This window comes from Papio anubis, chromosome 6 (genome assembly GCF_008728515.1).
Source record: "Papio anubis isolate 15944 chromosome 6, Panubis1.0, whole genome shotgun sequence".
NCBI classification, from domain to species: Eukaryota; Metazoa; Chordata; class Mammalia; order Primates; family Cercopithecidae; genus Papio; species Papio anubis.
In genome coordinates this window covers 36,576,746-36,589,964 of record NC_044981.1, presented here as the reverse complement: position 1 = coordinate 36,589,964, position 13,219 = coordinate 36,576,746, and the positions used below count along the sequence as shown (strand labels likewise).

Sequence of the window (13,219 nt, the reverse complement as noted above, 5' to 3'; positions counted from 1 at the left end):
CTACCCAGCCTTGTGCTGGGCATAAGGGGTGTGTGCTCTTTCCAGAATACTGCGCTGTTAGAGAATTTGGAGGCTATGGTCACAGAAGTTAATATGTGGCGCAAAGAACTACTCTGATATATTATGGGTTTATCTGATATCTCTTCAAGGGTCAGGGACCATAGCTTCTTCATCTTTGAATCACCACAGCTTGGCACAGAGTCTAACATGTAGTAGGAGCTTAAAAATGGTTTCATTATTTTTTTTAAAAAATAGTGAATGAATTTAGGAATGAAGGAGTAAGTAGTTATATTTTGGGAACAACTTGTCTTTTCTAAAAAATTGAATCGCAACACAGATTTTATCCATCTTATAGTGAATTAGATAAAGGTTATCACTAGGGAAGGGCAGAAAATGAGATTTAAACTAATCCAAATCAAATTCTTGCTCACTATCCTGAAGATCAAACACTTGAGCCCTCCCACAGATCTGGAAAGAAAAGGTCTCCCACCAAGGAAGCATGACCATCCTGCCTAAAATTTGAATTAAAAATACAATTGGCCCAACTCCTTAGTGGGTGGATTCTGGAAAGGGATGGTTACCCAGGTTGAACACAGCATCCTCCGGGAAGGGCTTGCTGGAATCGGCAAGGTTTAGCCTGGGCTACAGGAGGAAGCCTGGCCTCTTATGTGTTACTAATCCGTGATCCAGAGAGACTCATTTAAAAAGGCCTTAGCCAGGCGCAGTGATGCACGCCTGTAATCTTAGCTACTTGGGAGGATGAGGTGGGAAGATCGCTTGAGCCCAGGAGTCTGAAACCAGCCTGGGCAACATAGCGAGACCTTATCTTCAAAAAAAGAAAGTTACGAAAGGTTCATGTTAAAAAATATAATAAAATAAAATAAATAAAAGTGAACTGTAGCTAGAAAGTCCAATGACAAATCTTTTGGGAAGATCTTTGTGCTATACTACATCTCTCTTGTATCTTTTAATCTCTTTTCTGTTTGAGTCTTTATGTCAGGTTTTTGGGGAATGTGCTGAAAACATTTCTGGGCTGTTCTAGTTTCCGCCCTCCTTTCTTGCTGGGAGGATTCAGATCAGGCAAGAAGTCTGTTCCATTTGGAGCTCATATTCCCTTGCTGCTTTCTCCTAGCACTCTCCTTAGCCTGCGCAGACAACACTGCAGTCACCTCTGGTTTTGTACTGCTGCTGATGGCTCCCCGAGTTTTTCTGAATACATCAGGCTGAAGCTGTAATATCAGATATTATAAAAGGGATTTCTTTCAGCAAGCATTTGAACAGCCACTGCATGCAAGGCACAGAGTCAGCACCACATTTGTACTTGTCCTGTGTCCTGGGTCAGGTTGAGAATTCACTGAACTCACTCCTGCATCCTGGAAAGTAGACTTTCTACGTCATAGGCCCTGCCAGGACACCTTTGGAGGCAAGACGCTCAGCAGCCTATCAACAAACCAAAAAAGTCAGATTTTACCAAAAAAAAAAAAAAAAACAGTAAGAAATCTTCTCTAGCTTTCATAATAGCCTAGCCAATCAGGAAAGAAAAAGAGGTGGGGTAGAGAAGCTGGGAGTGTACCTGCCAGATGTGCAGAGACTGATCTGTTAGGAAGTTGAAACTATGCCAGCCCTACTAATACATCTTTGTATCTCTCAAAGTCTGGTTTGTGTAGGAGTGGTGAAGGAGAAGATCTTGTACTGGTTTCCTTTAGGACTAGGCACTCTGGTGGGTGCAAGCCAAGAGAGGTAGCACTAGTGTTCCCCATTCACACCTGCCCCCGAGGGGGGCCTCCATCACCAAGTGACAGTGGCAGCCTATGGGGCTCCACATTTCCAGAGAAGGGAAATGAGGAGACTCCATGGCTGGCTTCATGAGATGACCTACACTGTCTGCTAGCATGAAGCCTTCAGTGAGCCATCTCACAGGACCTTGGACTCATCCTGACCTCCGTCCCCCACCCTCCCACATGAGCCAGTGCCTTTTTCTATATTCATATCCATGTATTCGCCTAACCTAGAAACATCTAGTCATTCTCAACTCCGTTCTCTCCATTGTTCAGGTCAATTCTGTTTGCTTCTGTCCTCCCATTGACTCTCAGCTGGTCTCTCCTCAGCCTGTGTTTCTACCTCCAGTGTCTTCTGTTCTGCCTCTCGAGTTATTGTTATAAAACAGAACTATCATACCACCACTTGCTCACAATTCCAGTGCCTCGGCTTGACTGTGTAAGATGTAAGATCTTATGCAGTCTGACCCCAGACACCCTAGCTACCTCATCTCTTCTGGCTTCCATATCTACCCTCTGCTTCCTCTGCTGTGGACTACATCTTGTTCTCAGGAACAGTCTGCACATTTGTATCTTTGAGAAACCTCCATATGCCACTACCTGGAATGCTGGTCTTTATTGCCCATCCCCATCCCTTGGACCTTCTGTGACTGGTGAATTTTAGGCCATCCTTTATTTATTTATTTATTTTTAGACAGAGTCTCACTCTGTCACCCAGGCTGGAGTGCAGTGGCGTGATCTCGGCTCACTGCAACCTCTGCCTCCCAGATTCAAGCGATTCTTCTGCCTCAGCCTGCCAAGTAGCTGGGATTACAAGTATGTGCTACCATGCCCGGCTAATTTTTTTTTTTTTTTTTTTTTTTGAGACGGAGTCTCGCTCTGTCACCTAGGCTGGAGTGCAGTGGCCGGATCTCAGCTCACTGCAAGCTCCGCCTCCCAGGTTCACGCCATTCTCCTGCCTCAGCCTCCCGAGTAGCTGGGACTACAGGCACCCGCCACTTCGCCCAGCTAGTTTTTTGTATTTTTTAGTAGAGACGGGGTTTCTCCATGTTGGCCAGTCTAGTCTCGAACTCCTGACCTTAAGTGATTCACCTGCCTCGGCCTCCCAAAGTGCTGGGATTACAGGTGTGAGCCACTGCGTCCAGCCAGGAGGTCATCCTTTAAGCCCAGCTCAATGTTACCTCTTCTATGAATCCCATCCTGACACCTCCAGACTAAGAATATAATTCCTGGCTCAGGCTAAATGAGTCTGATCCATCTAGAAACTGAACCCAAAGACTTGGGGAGAGGGGAGAAAGGAGGGTTTCAGGTCTGGCTAAATGATAAAACCACTGAAAGGGTTGAAGTGAGGGAAAGCATTCTAATTGCATATCTCTTCTCTGGTGATAAGAGTAGTAGGTGGATCTGGTTTGTTCACCACTGCTTTCCTGCCATTCGTTAGAGGCTCAATACATGTTAATGTGGGTGAATGACCCAGGAGATCATCTATTTCCTAATCTAGAACTTAAAAGTTACAACTGGGCCGGGCACGGTGGCTCACGCCTGTAATCCCAGCACTTTGGGAGGCCGAGGCAGGCGGATTGCGAGGTCAGGAGATCGAGATCATCTTGGCTAACACGGTGAAACCCTGTCTCTACTAAAAATACAAAACATTAGCCAGGCGTGGTGGCGGGCACCTGTAGTCCCAGCTACTGAGGAGGCTGAGGCAGGAGAATGGCGTGAACCCGGGAGGCGGAGCTTGCAGTGAGCCGAGATCGCGCCACTGCTCTCCAGCCTGGGTGACAGAGCGAGACTCCGCCTCAAAAAAAAAAAAAAAGAAAAGAAAAGAAAACAGAGACTATGGGACATTCCCAGACCAGGGCTAAAACTACCCTTACAAGAAGGACTGTCCATGCCAGGGAGCAGGGCAGCTCTCTGCAGTCAGAAGGCCCTCACTTTGTCCTATTTTGTGACCATGAATACTCTAGATTATAGAACCCCTACAGCTTTTGGCTGGCAAAAGGGCCACATGCTTTTCATGGGGCTAAACTGAAACTGTAGCAGAGAAACATAACTCTTCTCTGCTTTTTCCTTACAATTCCTTTGAGAAGGAGGAAGAGAGGTGTGGTAAACAGATTCCCTTTTCCCTTCTCTTCTGTTTCCTGCCCTTGCCCACCCCTTCCTTATTTCTCATGGTTCTCTCTCCACAAATACGTAGCTGGATCAGGGATTACATCTGAAATGCATTTTAATTTATGTGTTCAAATGGAAGGATTTCATTTTATGGGTGAGAGAAGGGCAAAACACAAACCAGAATGCCCTGCTGTCATAGTAGGAAATTTGGTCCTGTCTTTCTCCCATGTGGCTAGGCCACAGCACTGCTGAGTGCCAGTGCAGGTTCAGGTGAGTGGACCCGATGGCTTGGGGTTGATGAGCTACCAGGCTGTTGATGGGCCATTCTAGCCTCTTTTATGGTCCACTTTATGTTTTGACCACTAGGTCAGTAGTATGAGTTCCTACTGTAAATAGAGTCTTCTGCTGGCATTGTGATGGAATTCTAAGTAAATAAAATTCAGATTTTTGAAATCAGAATTATTCTTGCTCGTAATGTTATATTGGGCAAAAGTATATATAAATGCAGGAGTTAGAGACATTGGCATGAACTTTACCTGATTGAGCAGCAACTCTCTTAAGTGGTTCTTTTCATGTGGAAACAGTCTAATCCTGTAGCCACACAGCTGCATGTGAGACATTAATTCTGCACCAGCCATGTGGAGGTCTCTCATAGTGCATGGTTTTTAAGTAGCATGTCTGTGTTATCCCACATAATGCATTTCTACTACCAATTATTGTCTGACCTAACTCAATGCTGGTAATTCAATTTGATTCTTTGATGGCATCATAAAATATTGATAACAAAGAAGATAATAATAAAATATTGATAACAAAGAAGATAATAATAGTGATATAAAAATGGAACCAAGAGCCATTTTTATTAATGCAAGTTAGGTCATAGCAAATGTATTTGATTTCTCCCAGTTCTATAATTCTCACCATTATGCATTCATTCAACAAATAATAATTGAGCACTTATGAAGTCTTAGGCACTGAACAAGGGCAGACAGGATCCCTACTTCCATCAGTTTACATCCTAGTAGGGGGAAATAACAGATAAATAAGGAAGGTTCAACTACTGATAAATGCTATGAAGAAAATGAAATGGAGAGGTAGAGAGTGACTAGGCTGTGGTAGGCAAGAAGCAGCTACTTTAGTCCAGAAAGGCCTTTCTGAGAAAGTGACCTTTGAACTGAAATAAGTGATAGATAGAAGCCAGCCTTCCAAAGGCTTGGGAAAAGAGAATCTAAGGAATAGTTAAGGCCCTGAAGAGGGAATTAACATGGTATGTGTGCAGAACAGAAAGATGGCTTGTGCTGCTCAAGCCGAGAAGGAAGCAGAGGATGGGATGAGGTGGGACGAAGAGGCCAGTAGATCTCCAATCATATATGACCTTTAGGTTTGGTAAGTAGTGTGAATTTTATTCTAGGAGCAATGGGGAGTTATTGGAGGGTTTTAGGCAAGGGAGTAGTAAGAACTTATGTCTGTTTTTTTGTTTTGTTTTGTTTTTAGAGATGGAGTTTTGCTCTTGTTGCCTAGGTTAGAGTGCAATGGCATGATCTCAGCTCACCACAGCCTCCACCTCCCAGGTTCAAGCAGTTCTGCCTCAGCATCCTGAGTAGCTGGGACTATAGGAACCCGCCACCATGCCCAGCTAATTTTGTATTTTTGGTAGAGACAGGGTTTCTCCATGTTGGTTCAGGCTGGTCTCAAACTCCTGACCTCAGGTGATCTGTCTGCCTTGGCCTCCCAAAGTGCTGGGATTACAGGTGTGAGCCACCATGCCCGGCTCCTTACGTCTGCTTTTTAAAGTTCATTCTGGTTGCTGTGTGAAGAACAAATCAGAAAGTGGGTAAATACGGAACTGTGAGATTAGTAAGGAAGCTGTTGCTATAACACAGATGAGAGATGACTTGAACTAGGGCAGTTACAGTGGGGATGATGAGAAGCAGCTGGCTATGGAAAATGTGTTGCTGGTAGAATGGACTGGGGGTCAGGGTGGAAATGAGGGAGAGGAGACAAAGGTCTTGTTAGTGTTTCTGACTCTGTCCTTGGTCCTGAACATTTCACCCTTTTTATCAATGCCCTGAAAGGCATCCTTCTCGGATTTCTGGATGAGACAAAGCTAGGAGGGATGACTAATGTGATAGATGACAGACATGAAATTCAAAATGATCTCTCCAGGCCCTAATGTGAGACCAAACCAACAGGATGGAATTTAATGGGGATAAATGTGATGCTCTCCATTTAGGTTCAGAAAATCAATTCTACAAGTACAGGATGGGAGCAGTCAAGCTTGAGAGAAGTCTATGGGAAAAAGAACTGTGGTTTTGGTTGGCCACAAATTCAATATGAGCTAATAGTTAGGTGGGGCTGCTACAAACCTTGAGCAGTCTTAGTCTACACTGTCTGCCCAGTGTTCATATGTCCATATGACCTTCCTGTTGTGCTCTGTGCTGGTCAAGACACTCCTGGGCACCTGTGCAAGAGCAGATGATGGGAGTTCAGGAAACTGTTTCATGGGGGGACCAATTAAAGGAACTAGGGATAAAACAAGATCCAGGTAAACCATCAAAGGGGCTGTAGGGTCATGATGGTTATTTTTAAATATAATTTAAAGAGCTGTCTTGTGAGAACCTACATTCTGTTAACCCAGAGGTTTGCACTTAACAAAAATTTAATTCATACCTTCAACACACATGTAGTGAGCATCTATCTGTCTGCTCTTTGCCAGTTACTATTTTTCGTATGTATCAGATGAAGTACCTAATATGTTTTCAGGATTTTTAGAGACTTTTTTTTTTTTTTTGACAGAATCTTGCTCTGTCACCAGGCTGCAGTGCAGTGGCGTGATCTCCACTCACTCCCGGGTTCAAGTGATTCTCCTGCCTCAGCCTCCCGTGTAACTGGGATTATAGGCGCCCACCACCATGCCCAGCTAATTTTTTGTATTTTTAGTAGAGACGCAGTGTCACTGTGTTGGCCAGGCTGGTCTTGAACTCCTGACCTTGCAATCCGCCCACCTCAGCCTCCCCAAAGTGCTGGAATTACAGGCATAAGCCACCATGCCCGGCCTAGAGACTGTTTTTTGTTTTTTTGGTTTTGTTTGTTTTATTCTGTTTTGTTTTTTGAGATGGAGCCTGGCTCTGCCCCCAGACTGGAGTGCAGTGGCGTGATCTCAGCTCCCTACAACCTCCACCTCCTGGATTCAAGCGATTCTCCTGCTTCGGCCTTCTGAGTAGCTGGGGCTACAGGTGCCCGCCACTATGCCTGGCTAATTTTTGTATTTTTAGTAGAGACGGGGTTTCACCATGTTAGCCAGGATAGTCTCGATCTCCTGACCTCGCGATCCACCCACCTCGGCCTCCCAAAGTGCTGGGATTACAGGCGTGAGCGCCCAGCCTAGAGACTTTTTTTTTTTTTTAAGAGCCGTTTAAGGTTCACAGAAAAGTTGAGAGGAAGGTACAGAGATTTTCCATATCCCTTCGGCCCCTCTACATGCATAGCCTCCCCACTTATCAACATCCTCCACCAGAGTGGTACATTTGTTACATTTGGTGAACTTACATTGACATATCATAATACCCAAAGTCCAGAATACCCCAAGTCCATAGGTTTACTCTCTTTCTCTCTCTTTCTTTTTTTTTTGAGACAAGGTCTTGCCCTGTCACCCAGGCTGAGTGCAGTGGTGTTATCATAGCTCACTGTAGCCTCAATCTTCCTACCTCTGCCTCCCAAGTAGCTGGGACTATAGGCATGGCCACCATGCCCAGCTAATTTTTGTACTTTTTGTAAAGGCAAGGTTCCCTCATTTTGCCCAGGCTGGTCTCAAACTTCTGGACTCAAGCAGTCCGCCCACCTCTGCCTCCCAAAATGCTGGGATTACAAGTTTGAGCCCCTGTGCTTGGCCAGGGTTCACTCTTGGTGTTATACATTTTATGGGTTTGGACAAATGTATAATGACATCTATTGTTATAGTATCATACAGAGTATGTGCTCCACTTATTCATTCCTACCCCCAACGCTCCAGTACCAACCTCTGGCAACCACTGATCTTTTTACTACCTCCATAGTTTTGCATTTTCCAGAATGTCATGTTAGGATTCACTTCTGAATTTCTTCAGAAGAAAATACCACACAGCATTTCAGAAGTGCCCATTGCCACAGAACTCACTGTTCTCTAGTCTGGCTGCTAATCAGAGCACAAGATCCCTGAGTTCTTGGCAAGGAAAGACCGCCAGTCCCAGGCCACCTTCTCCATTATACTCTCAGAGCTCTGTCAGCAGCAGAGCTGCACACACAAAGGAAAGTGATCCCTTGTTTCTTCCTAGATATAGAGCTGTGACCTTCTGCAGGAGTCTTTATGGCCTCTCCGAAGCACTCTTGAACCTATTTCTCAGGCTGCCACTGTGGCCAGCAAGCCCTGCCGTCCCAGCCACCTTCTGATCACCTTCCTTCCCAGCCTCATCAGGCGGAAGGGGCAGGGACAATAACTGACATGTTTGTCTGGGGTTCTGTAGCACTTTGCTGGACCTCATTGTGTGCCTCTTTATTCTCCTATTTTTGAGAGGTTCATTGTTTAGGCCTTCAAGCATCTTTGGATTAGAGATTCAAGGAATTCAAATCCAGCATATAGAAGAATGTAACCACCTACTAAATATGCGCCCCTGAACAAGACCAAGTGGCAGCACTCATGCTGACCGCCAGGACTTCAAAGTACAAAGCCCAAAAATGGTCTCATTTGGAGGCGAATCAGAATCCCAGAATCCTCAGAAAACTCCAAAGAAAATTTCTGACCTCCCCCTAAACAGTGTTCTGCATCTCCTTTCAGTATAGCATTTGGTTTCCCTCTCTAGTGACTTCGCACTAAGGGGACTTGAGGCACACAGTGGGTGAGAAAGCCTCTCCTGGACATACTTGTTAAGTGTAACCCTCACATTGCCCCAGCCTCTGCTTGTCACCACTGTAAAATCCTGGGTCAAATTGTGGTTATAAAGTTGATTGCTTCCAGAGTAAACCTGCTGTGTTTGGATCTTTTGTTTTATTCAAGGCTGCTCTGTCAGCTGTAGGCTTGCCTTTGATAGGCCGCAGCAGTGGTTTTCATGTCTAACTAGGGTTTTAATGTTTGTGAGAGACTGTAGTTAATTGGATCCCCATGGTACCACAAATGACTTTAGAAGCCTCTTATGTCAGTGGCGGTAACTCTGTGAGTGTGAGAGTGTGTGTGTGTACACACAGGTCCTCACCCCTGAGCAAGCACCTTGAGATTTAAGTGTTCCTGTGCCCAAATCTCAGGTTTGAAGGTTTTTCATACTTGTTTTCCCAGAGTCAAAAATCTTGCCATCACCCCTAGATTCTTAACCTTTCTCCTTGCCTACTCTTCAGTTGTGTTGTTTTAGGGGCAGTTGAAGCAGAACAGCCAGATTCATCTCAGCCTGTGTCTCATCTGCAGTCACAGAGCTGGAGATTCTGTGCAAACCTCTGCCATCTTGCTGGCTGCTGCATGCCATCCAAGCCCCATTTCCTGACTCCTTTTGCAGAGTTGGAGTAGCAGCAAGGAACTCCTGCCCCCACTCTGTCATCACTGTAGTGCTCTGCTCAGTTACTGTAAGAGCTGCTGAGTCCTGCCTGTTCCCCTGTTCCTCTTGAGAAGGGTGGCCACAGACAGTTGCTTATACATAGGTTACCATGCTTTGAATTGTGCAGTCCGACCACCTAGGCATGGGGATCAGTATCTCATCAGTTCTCTACAAAAGAGGTAGTTTCACACTCCCACCCCCTCTTTGAAACCTAAGGTGACCTATCCTAGTAACCTGAACAAGCCTAACTAACATTCCTATGGATGGAGCAGAGAAACAGAGAGGGCAGGTGGGGCAAGTATTATAAGCAAATAAGCAAGGCACAGGAAGAGCTAAGTACTTTGGAGCAAAAAAGGCTAGTGTGCCTTAGGATTTGGGAACCCTGGAAAGTAGAGCAGCTAATCCACCTTTGGCCTTTGGCCTCATAGTTCAGCCTTGCCAATGAAATGTGCTCAGTCATCAAGTACCAGTATTGTTAGTCTTCTCTATGTGTGTGTCACATCTGCCTTAAATAAACGGATGCAATGAAAGTCATCTGTAAGTGGTAAAACTCTATACAAACATCAGATGTCATTAGGTCTCTTTGACTAGATTGTAAGCACCTTGAAGTCCTGGGTTGCCCCGGATGCTTCTTTTTCCTCTCATAGGTAGTCCCTCATCCCTCTGCCCTTTGGCTGGCTGGTTAAGTGACCCTTTCCAGGCAAGCTAGAGTTGGCCTCCCCTGTTATTCCTTCATAGCGCTGTATTCTTTTCCTTCATAACACCTGTCACAATTATAATTTTAAGTTATTTATAACTTATGTTTTTCCATTAGGCTTTAAGTTCCTTAAAAGTGGAGACCATGTCTGCTTTGTTCATATCTACATTCTTAGCACCTATAAAATGCCTGGCACATATTAACAGTTTTTTGTTAATAGTTACTAAAGGAATGGTTCCCCAGGAGGACATTAGTAAGTTTAGGGCCAGAGAATGTCCCTTCTCTCCTGTATCTTACCACTGGGGAAGCTTTTGGCCTCCACCTTCAGGGTCTAAGGGGCTAGCTTTCTAATGTCTCCTGAGCATTTTGCATCTTCCCATTAACTGTGAATTTCACTGCTGGTGACTTCATTCAAGTGAATCTCAGAGCCTCTAGGACACATCATTGGGCAAGACATGGCAGCTACCTTTGCCGATTTGTTTCTATTCCATTTGTCCATGGCATTGTGGGAAAAGAGATAGATGGATTTGGTTCCCTAGCTGGAGTGAGGTAGGTAAAAGAACTTCTGACTGAGCATTTTTGTCCTTTGAATTTTGGTACAAATGCAAAGGCTGCCTTGGGGGACACCCACAGAGAGAGCATGCTTTTTCATATCTTCCTGTCCATGGTAAGTGCCCCTCTCGTAGGAGAGCTCATTAAGACCTACATTCACCATCTACCAGCAAGAATTCCATCAGAAGTTAGTTACCTTAAACTGTGACTTTCTGACTCACATTTATGAATATACCCAATTAGATTGTAGAACTGCAGCATCATACTTCCTACCTTGAAATTACATTTTTGTTCTGAATGACCAAGCCTTGTAAACAATGTAAGCACTACCTAACACACATATTCTGAAACAAGCTCCACGTTAAGCGTGGGTTTGTAATGGGTGATATTTGGATAGCTCTGATTAAATATGTAAATTATGAAAATCAGAAGTGGAAAAAAAAGTTACCTTTGTACCTGAACCAGCTACATATTGATCTTTGGCTCAATAATGGATCATTCTCTCTCTTGTAGATCTTGGTCTTATACAAGTTTTTTCTTTTGTATTTTTACTCTTCATGTATGGTTTCCTTACTCTTGTTCAGACCTTTCAGTTAATAGAGCTTCTCCATTGTATGTATTTTGGATGGTAATCTCTAAAAAGCCTTTGTGTGAGGTTTTAAGTATTTTTCGTCCAACATTGGTTTTACCCCAAGGGTCTTCTTCCCCAAAGCAGTGGCAATGGATTTGGACAATCCTTTCCTTTCTCATCATAATGAGATGGCCCTCATCCAGAAATATGCTCATGGCCATATCTGAGATTAGGCATTTTGCTCAGGCCAGGCGCTTGCCAACTGAGCCAGGAAAATAGACAAATCCAAGAGGAATGAAAACATAGGAAAAGAGGTCATGCAGACCATGAGACTCAAATCTTGTTACTGAATTGTCCATACCTCATAAGTGTTTTTTGTTTTTGTTTTGTTTTGTTTTGTTTTGTTTGAGACAGTCTTGCTCTGTCACCCAGGCTGGAGTGCAGTGGCGCAATCTCAGCTCACTGCAACCTTTGCCTCCCAGGCTCAAGTGATCCTCCCATCTCAGCCCCCAAAGTAGCTGGGACTCTAGGCACACACCACCTCACCTGGCTAATTTTTGTATTTTTGGTAGAACTGGGTTTTTACCATGTTGACCAGGCTGGTCTTGAACTCCTGGCCTCAAGCAATCAGCCTGCCTTGGCCTCCAAAAATTCTGGGATTACAGATGTGAGCCACTGCACCAGGCCATACCTCATTATTTTAAAGAATTTCTAGTCACTCCAAAAAAACTGTAGAAAGAAGTAAACCTAGAATACGGATTTCTAAAGCAAGATGAGAAATTGGAAAAGTTTAGGGCTGGATATAACCAATTTTTTGTTTAAAAAAAAAAAAAAGGAAAATCAAAAAAGGAAATGAAAGAAAATGTTTGGCAGAAATGGTAAAACTGAGTATGACAGCATGAGAGCAGACCTGTGGATGGGCGCAGAATTGAGCAGAGAGGAAGGGGACTGATGTTAAATTCAGAACTCTGGCTGAGTACAGTGGTTCACACCTATAATCCAGCACTTTGGGTGGCCAAGGTGGGAGGATCACTCGAGGCCAGGAGTTCGAATACAGCCTGGGCAACATAGGGAGACTTCATCTCTACAAAAACAATAAATAAAAATTACCCAGACATGGTGGCTTGTGCCTGTAGTCCCAGCTACTTGGATACTGAAGTGGGAGGATTGCTTGAGCCCAGGAGTTTGAGGCTGCAGTGAACTATGATTGCTCTACTGTACTCCAGCCTGGGACACACAGCGAGATCCTTTCTCTAAAAAAATAAAAATAACTTTAGAATTCCTGTGCAGGAAAATCTTTCCATATTTAGAAGGGTGATTATTTAATGCTCTAGTTTCACGGGATTGACTATTAAGATGCTGTTCAGTTGTTTCTCATGATAATCTAAAATCTTCCCATAGGCCGGGCGCAGTGGCTCACACCTGTAATCCCAGACTTTGGGAAACCGAGGCAGGTGGCTCTGAGGTCAGGAGTTCAAGACCAGTCTGGCCAACATAGTGAAACCTCGTCTCTACTAAAAATGCAAAAAATTAGCCAGGTGTGCCATCCCTGGTGCCCTCCCCACATAGTGACATATCATACATTTCATGTTGTCTATTATTAAAATCGGGGTTCCTTGTTAAGTAAACAAACTGAATGAATTATTAAGGCTAATTTAGTCCTTTCTTTCTTCACCTATATGATTTTTATATTTGAGTAGCTAAGAGCCCTGTGATTTAAGACAAATCTTATATTTCATAGTCAAACATACCCAATTCATGGTAAGTACTTAGACTAGTCTCTTCCTTGGCTGGACTTCAATTAATAATTATTCCAGCTCCTCCCTACCCTGTAGGGATATTTGGAAGATAAATGAGATCATATCTCTTTTTTTTTTCTTTTTTTTTCGAGACAGAGTCTCTCTCTGTCACCAGGCTGGAGTGCAGTGGTACAATCTCAGCTCATTGC

General features: G+C 44.2%; 1 protein-coding gene across 6 annotated transcripts in view; it reads left to right on the top strand.

The window, feature by feature from the left end:
• BTBD9 (BTB domain containing 9) overlaps positions 1 to 13,219 on the top strand; it is a 480,044-nt gene that overhangs the window by 411,399 nt on the left and 55,426 nt on the right. The gene's annotated exons all lie outside the window — the stretch shown is intronic.